The following is a 7,961-nucleotide window of genomic DNA, read 5'->3' as shown; positions in this document are numbered from 1 at the left end:
AAAAAAAAAAGACAAAATGCCTCTTCAAACTCCCACCTCCCCTAAGGCTGACCCATGGAGCATTGAGGGAAAGGAATAAAAAACCATGCAAGTAAATTACTTGAGAAGATCATGAGATTTAAAAATGTAAGGTGCTTGGCAAGCTCAAAGAATATATAACTAAACAGGGACTTAAAATGATCAACTAGTGGGTGGGGGATTTAGCTCAGTGGTTCCGCTGCCTGCCTTGCAAGTGCAAGGACCCAAGTTTGATCCCCAGTACCAAAAAAATCAAATAGTTTGTAGAAGACAATAGCAAAAAGCTAGCGGAGCTAAACAAAATGATACAAAACACGAGTGAACAGTTCACCAAAGAATTAGAGTCCATGAAAAGGTACCAAATAGTCCAGGAGATTAAAACTTCTGTTGAAAATATGGATAGCAGTGTGACTACCCATAGTGTGAGGATAAAGTGTTGGACCTAGAAGATAGGGCTGATGTTGGTGGCCAGTTATTAAGAGATACATTAAAAACAAGAGAACGTGAAAAATGGATCCAACCACTGCACTGCTAGATGAGGCAAAGAAGACTAGGATTCATTGTAATAAGTAAAAAAAAAAAAAAAAAAATCACAGAGCACAAATAGTATAATAGAATCTTTACAAAAACAGCCAGATGTGGCACACTCCTGTAATCCCAGCATTTGGGAGGCTGAAGCAGAAGGATTGCTATGAGTTTCATTTCCAGCTATTACTGGGACAGATGACTAATGTATAGAATACATAAAAACTTTTAAAAATAGACCCCAAAAGTACCCAAAGATGGACAACTGAAGTGAACATAAACTTCTCTGAAAAAGAAGTACAAATGGCCCATAAATACATGAAGCCAGAAGGATGGAGTGGTGAGCAGCACAGAAAAGAGCCTCTCTGAAATTTGGTCTCCAGACACTGTAATATAGCAACATGAGGAAGAGAAGGAGGGAAGTGTGTCCTGGGGACAGAAAGGATGTGAAGCAAGAATTGAATTCATGAGGACAGCAAAGAGACTTAGGAGGTGGGAAGCAGTGCTTTCTCCCTGAGACCAGACTCACTGTGTGAGAGGGGCAGCTCAAACCTGCAGAGGTACAGTGACTACTGGTGACCCCAGAGACCTATACAGAGAAACGCACTGGTGAAACAGCAGTAGATGTAGCAGACTGGAGTGGCTGGTGAGTTATTCAGGTCCAGAGGTTGCCCAGGAGAGGGCGATCAGCTGGTAGCCATCCTGGAAAGAGACCAACTTAGCTCAGAACTCAGTATGGTTGCAAGTCGGTTCCATCTAGTGGCTCCTAGTGTCAGGCTGTCAAGTTTGAGTTGGGAGGTGGTCAGGGACCTGAGTTCAAGCTAGCAAGGAGCCAAATTCAAACAATCAGGAGGTACATGAACTTTTGCAGGCTCACCAAATCCAGTTCCAGAACCAGAACCAGAAACTAGCCTGAATTTCAGTGGAACTAAGGGTGTAGGCTTGCTGGGATTACCCACTACCCCACCTTAAAGCTACCGCTGTTTTGCTGAGTAATCAATTTGTATCCGGACTCTGTCTGCCCAGGCAATCTATTTTCTTTTTTTGGTTTTGGTTTGAGGTTTTTTTTTTTCCTTGATCTTGTTTTTATATGAGTGTGAGCATTGTTTCTAGTTTTGTTGTTATTATTGCTGTTCTATTCTTATTTGTATTTTCTCTCTTTCCCTCTTGTCCTCTTCACCAGTCTCCTAAAATTTGCTTGATCTTCCTTTGTCCTCAGCCTTGCTTCTAATCTCTTCCTTTCCTATTTCTCTATTTTTCCCCCAACTTCTTTTAAATTTTCTCTCCAGTGGGCCGTGGATTTAGCTCAGTGGTGTCGCCACCTGTCTCAAAAGCACAAGGACCCAAATTTGGTCCCCAGTACCAAAAAAAAGACCAAATTTTCTCTCCTGAGGGTAAAATCACCATATTGAGAGCTTATTTAATGCATACAATTCTATGGTTCATTTTAGATTTTGTTATATATCCACAAATCTAGTTCATAGGGTTAGAGGTGGCAAATTAATAGTGTCCATAGTTTGTGATTTTCTAGGCTGTGTTTGATGCTGTTATTATTGCTGATTGTACTATTTTAGACAAGGTAACATAATTGTGCTAATCAGTTGTTCTTCCTTGTGTCCCAAGACTGAGATTGCATAAGGGTCACAGAAACAAGCCAGTGCCAAAGAACCAGGGTCTGCACTGAGTAGGCAGCAACTTCTCATTCCCAATAACGTGAAGAGGTAGGATCTTGCAACACCCTCAAAACCCAAAAGCCAGCTATATCTTGAAGACAGCTCTGCAAAGTAGTCATTTCCTAAGGGTTTTAAATACTAGCAATAAAACTATATTGCTTTAAGTTGCCACAAGCAACTTACAAGCATTAACCTAGGAATTAAATGAGAGAGAGAGAGAGAGAGAGAGAGAGAGAGAGATACAGGCAGATCAGGCAGAGACAGACTCCAGCTCATGAAAGGCAAACCCAAGAGGCAGTGAGGTGGAACAATCTGAAATTCACCCACTTGAACTCTTGGAAGTAACAAAGAAGATGAATGAAGCTCTAGCAAAAAATCAAATCAAATAATCTCTCAGATAACTACAGAGATGGTAACCATAATGAAAGATGTATTTAGTGACTAGAGCAGATACACATTTAAAAAATTAGAAGAGTTTAGGAAAATGTTGGAAACCATGAACACCAAGCATAAGAAAGAAATAAAATCCGTGAAACAAATTCAAGCAGATATCCAGGAGATTAAAAATTCCACTGAAAGTATACAAAGCAGAATGAGCCAATGTGAGGACAGAATATCAGATCTAGAAGACAGGGTTGCTGGGTGTGGTGGCGCACACCTGTAATCCCCGCACTCGGGAGGCTGAGGAAGGAGGATAACTGTGTTCAAGATCAGCGTGGGCTACATAGTGAGTTCCAGGTCAGTCTCAACTGCATAGTGAGACCCTGCCTCAAAAAAAAAAAAAAAAAAAAGGGTTGTGGTTAGTGATCATGAAAAGAAAGACTTCTTAAAAATAGCAGGAGTCCATGAGAAATCCAACAGCTGCTACATGATGCAAAGAAGAATAACATAAGATTCATTGTAGTCAATGAAAAAGCAAGATATAGAGCAAGTGACATAAAAAACCTGTTCACAGAAGTAATGGAAGAAAATATCCCAAACAGGGAAAAAGAACTTGACATATACATAAATGAATAGACACTTCCTAGATGAAGTTGAAACAGTAAATATACTAAAAATGTTCAATATCGCCAGTCAAGAGATGCAAATTAAAACAACAGTGAGATTATGTCTCCAGAAAAAATGGCTGTTATGGCATAGATAATGATTAACAGACCATTTAAAAGCTCAAGTCTAGGGCCAGGGATTTAGCTCAGTGGTCCCAGTGCCTGCCTCACAAGCACAAGGGCCTGAGTTCCATCCCCGGTACAAAAAAAAAGAGAGAGAAAGGAAGAAAGAAAAGAAAAAATGGCTGTTATCAAGAAATCAAGCAGGCCAGGGATTTAAGTCAGTGGTGCCGCCACCTGCCTCACAAGCACAAGGACCCAAGTTTGATCCCTGGTACTGCACCAAAAAAAAAAAAAAAAAAAAAAAAAAAAAAAAAAAAACAAAAAAAAACAAATGCTGGTGGGGCTGTAGAGAAAAAGGAATTCTTCCCCACTGTTGGTGGGAGTACACACTATTGCAACCACTATGGAAATCAGTAAGTTCCATTTGACCTAGCTTTTCCCTTTCTTGGTATCTTCCTGAAAGAGTTAAAAATATCATACCACAGCCGGGCATGGTGGTGCACTCCTGTAATCTCAGCACTTGGGAGGCTGAGGCAGGAGGATCACTGTGAGTTCAAGACCAGCCTGGGCTACATAGAGAGTTCCAGGTCAGTCTCAACTACATAGTGAGACCCTGTCTCAAAAAACCAAAAAAAAAAAATAATAAAATCATACTACAGGGATATATGCACGCCTATTTATAACAATACACTTTGGAATAGCTAAATGTTGGAAATAGCCCAGATGCCCATCAACTGATGAATGGCTAAAGATTTATAATGAGGTACTACTCAGCCATAAAGAAGGGTAAACTTGAGCTAAAGGAATGCACCCAAGACCATACTCTTAAGAGAAATAAATCAGACACATGTGTAAATAATGCATGGTTTCTTTGGTGTGACAAAAGTGTAAATAAAGACCAAAATGTATAATAGATATTATGAAATAGAAAAATGTTCAAATGGGAAGGAGAACCGGGGGAGGGGGCAGGGAAAAATACATGAATAAAATGTTGGGCCAGGGATTTAGCTCAGTGGTTCTGCCACCTGCCTCGCAGGTGCAAGGTCCCAAGTTCAATCCCTAGTACCCAAAAAAGAAGAAAAAATTGTCAACATCCTGGCCATTAGAGAAATGTTAATTAAAAGAACACTTAGATTCTATCTTATTCAAGTCAGAATGGATATCATCAATAAATCACATAGTAACAGATGCTGGTGAGGCTTCAGTGGAAAAGGAATCCTATAGTGTTAGTGAGAATGTAAACTAGTACAGTACAACCATTTTGGAAATCAGTATATGGTTTCCACAAAAAATTAAAACTAGAAATATAAATTCAATAGGTATTCCTAGGAATTCCTCTTCTAGGTATCTTCCCAAAAGAGTTAATATTACATGACAGTAAAAAATATTATCTGACAGTGATACATGCATACGTTTTTTTTGGTACTGTGGATGTAACTTGGGGTCCTTGCGCATATGAGGCAGGCAGTGACACCACTGAGCTAAATCCCTGGCCCATGCATACCCATTCTATAGCAGCACAATTCTTGGTAGTGGCCCATATGTTCATCAACAGATGAATGGATAACGAAAATCTGGTATTTATGCACAATGTTATAAAGAATAATTTGAGTCATTTATTGGAAAACAGATATACCTTGTGTCTTATTTACTTTTCTTGTTCCTGACATAAAATGCCCAAACACCCAAAGTTAAAAGAGAAAATTTTTATTTGGGCTCACAGTTTGTAGAGGTTTCAGTTCATAGTCTACTGGCTCCAAGGCAGGATGGCATGGCAGAGGAACATTGCAGAGGAGAGATAGCTCATGGTAGGCAGAAGGCAGGAAGGCAGCAAAGCAACAATGTAGCAAGCAACAAGCTATCCTCTTTCTGTCCTTGTATTCTATCTTGGCTACCCACTCTCAGGGCAGATATCACTCACACCCAGGGTGGGCCTTCCCATTATCCACACCCAAAAATATGCCAAATCAGTCAATGGACTAATTTAGTAATCACACAACCTTAATTCCAGAATCTCACACACCAGATCTAGCCACCTCTGAAAAGCCCCACCTATGACCACATGAGGCTTTGGGGGGACATTCAGACACATCACCTTGAGATCATAATGTCAGGTGAAATAAATCATAAACACAAGCTTGGCTATCTCATGGTTTCTCTTATATGAGAAACCCAAAATATAAATGGAGCAAAATAAAACTACATAATAGGAAATAGGGAGATAGATTTTTTGCAAAATGGAAGGGAACAAAGAGAATGAAAAAGTTTGGAGGGAGGTGTGGGAAAGGGATGAAAAGATGTGTTATGTACATGTAATAATTTCCCAGAAGAAATGTAATCGTTTTGTATTACAGCCACCTATGAATAAAAATTTCATAAAAAATATAGGATAATTTTGAGTTCCACATTGATAACATATCTCCTAATATCCATATACTTTTAGAATTGATTCTATTTCCAAAGGACATGAATCCTACTTTAAATACTTAATTTAAGGCTGGGGATTTAGCTCAGTTGTGCTGCTGCCCTACTTGCAAGCACAAGGATCCACCTCAATCCCTGGTACCAAAACAAAACAACTTAATTTAGTCTCTCATTTCTTAAGGCTCATTTATGCAAAAAAAGAGCATGTAACAATCTGAAACAGTATATATTCTTTTTTTTTTTTTTTTGTATCAGGCATCAAACTCGAGACCTTATGCTTGCAAGGAAGGCAGCAGAAGCACTGAGCTACATTCCTGGCAGAGTCAGTAGATATTCTAAAGTGCTTTTCTCTGGTTCTATTTCTTTATTCCTGAAGTCTAAGAAATGAAGTAGAAAGAGTAAACCAAAGAACACCAGTCAAAAAGGTAATGTTTACTTTGTCCAGGAAAAAATGTCTTTTGAATTAAAATATAGGAACAATATACTGTCCATTAAATCTAATACATCAATAAGTTGTATGACATTATTTCATGTATCACTAAGAAAAAAATACTGCCAGATAAGATTTAACATAGAACTTTTGACTTTCAGAAAGATGGCAGAGTGGTGAGCAGCAGAGAAACAGCCTCTCTGGGATTTGGTGTCCTAACATTGGAATATAGAGGCTTGAGGAGGAGAAGGAGGGAAGTGGGTCCCTGGGACCACCTCCAGAAGGGTCTGAAGGGAGAATTGAAGTCCATGGGGAGTCCAAGAGAGACAATATTCAAATTTCAGAGATGTTAAAATGTAAAAAATAAATCAGAATTGATAAAATATATCTTCTTGTGACTAGAAATGGTAATGGGCTATCGTGCTTAAAAAGGGAACTCAAAATTTTATAATTACAAAAATGTATACCACAGAGCCGGGGATTTAGCTCGGGTTCCACCGCCTGCCTTGCAAGCACAAGGACCCGAGTTCAATCCCTGGTACCCCACCCCACCCCCCAAAAGAATGAAAGTGAGTCAGGTGTAGTGGCAATGGCTGTAATCCCAACACTTGGGAAGGAAAATCTTGAGTTCCAGGAGAGCTTGGGTTACATAGTGAGAAATGGTCTCAGTTAAAAAAAAAAAAAAAAAATTGAAAGAAAAGGAGAGGGGAATTTGGAGAAAAGTGTCAGCACTCATCTCTAAGGCACTCCAATTTCCTTCAGGCCTGATGGGATTTGCTGTTCTCTAGAGATCAAGATGGAGATACTGGGTCTGCATATAGTTTCTCCATTAGTGATCATAGGAGCATAAACAATTAGATTTGGAAAAGACCTCAAAAATCAGTTAAAGGCCAGGGATTTAGCTCGGTGGTTCTGGAGAAAAGTGTCAGCACTCATCTCTAAGGCACTCCAATTTCCTTCAGGCCTGATGGGATTTGCTGTTCTCTAGAGATCAAGATGGAGATACTGGGTCTGCATATAGTTTCTCCATTAGTGATCATAGGAGCATAAACAATTAGATTTGGAAAAGACCTCAAAAATCAGTTAAAGGCCAGGGATTTAGCTCGGTGGTTCTGGTGTCTTCTTTGCAAGCATAAGGACCCGAGTTCGATCGCCAGCAACTAACTAGATAAATAAAATTTTAAAAATAATAAGTTAAATCATATCAATGCCCTGGCTTCTCTCATTCATTTCCCCACATCAGTGTTTGAATTCCCTTCACATGCTTTCTGTGAAATGATCATTCGGGGATATTAAATTTTTTATTCTCTCTGTCTTAATTTCCACAATTCTAAATTGGCGACAATTACTACCTACCTCGGAGGACTAAATAATAAATATAAGGCATTTATTACAGTGCTTAGCAAGTGTTCAACAAATAAGTCTTTCATAAATATTGGCTTAAAATGACTCATTGAGGGTCGGGGTGTAGCTTAGTTGCAGAACATATGCTTAACATTTGTGAAGCCCTAGGTTCAAATTAAAAAAAAAAAAAGCAAATTGTAGTGTATAACCCATTGATGGACTGTGAAATCAATTTTAAATATATAATGACCAGCCAATTTTAAGAGGAAATAGAATACATACCATGTATTTCATGTTTTATACCACGTAAATATGGGTGTATGTTATATGTGTTTATATGATATATATTTATAATGTCTATATTTTATATTTACGTGGATATTTGCGTGTGTGTCTTCTGGGTCACAATGTGAAATGCATTACTGTGGATCAGGTGGA

This window comes from Fukomys damarensis, unplaced genomic scaffold, assembly GCF_012274545.1.
Source record: "Fukomys damarensis isolate Sample0158 unplaced genomic scaffold, DMR_v1.0_HiC HiC_scaffold_13, whole genome shotgun sequence".
Lineage (NCBI taxonomy): Eukaryota > Metazoa > Chordata > Mammalia > Rodentia > Bathyergidae > Fukomys > Fukomys damarensis.
This window is presented reverse-complemented; position numbering follows the sequence as displayed.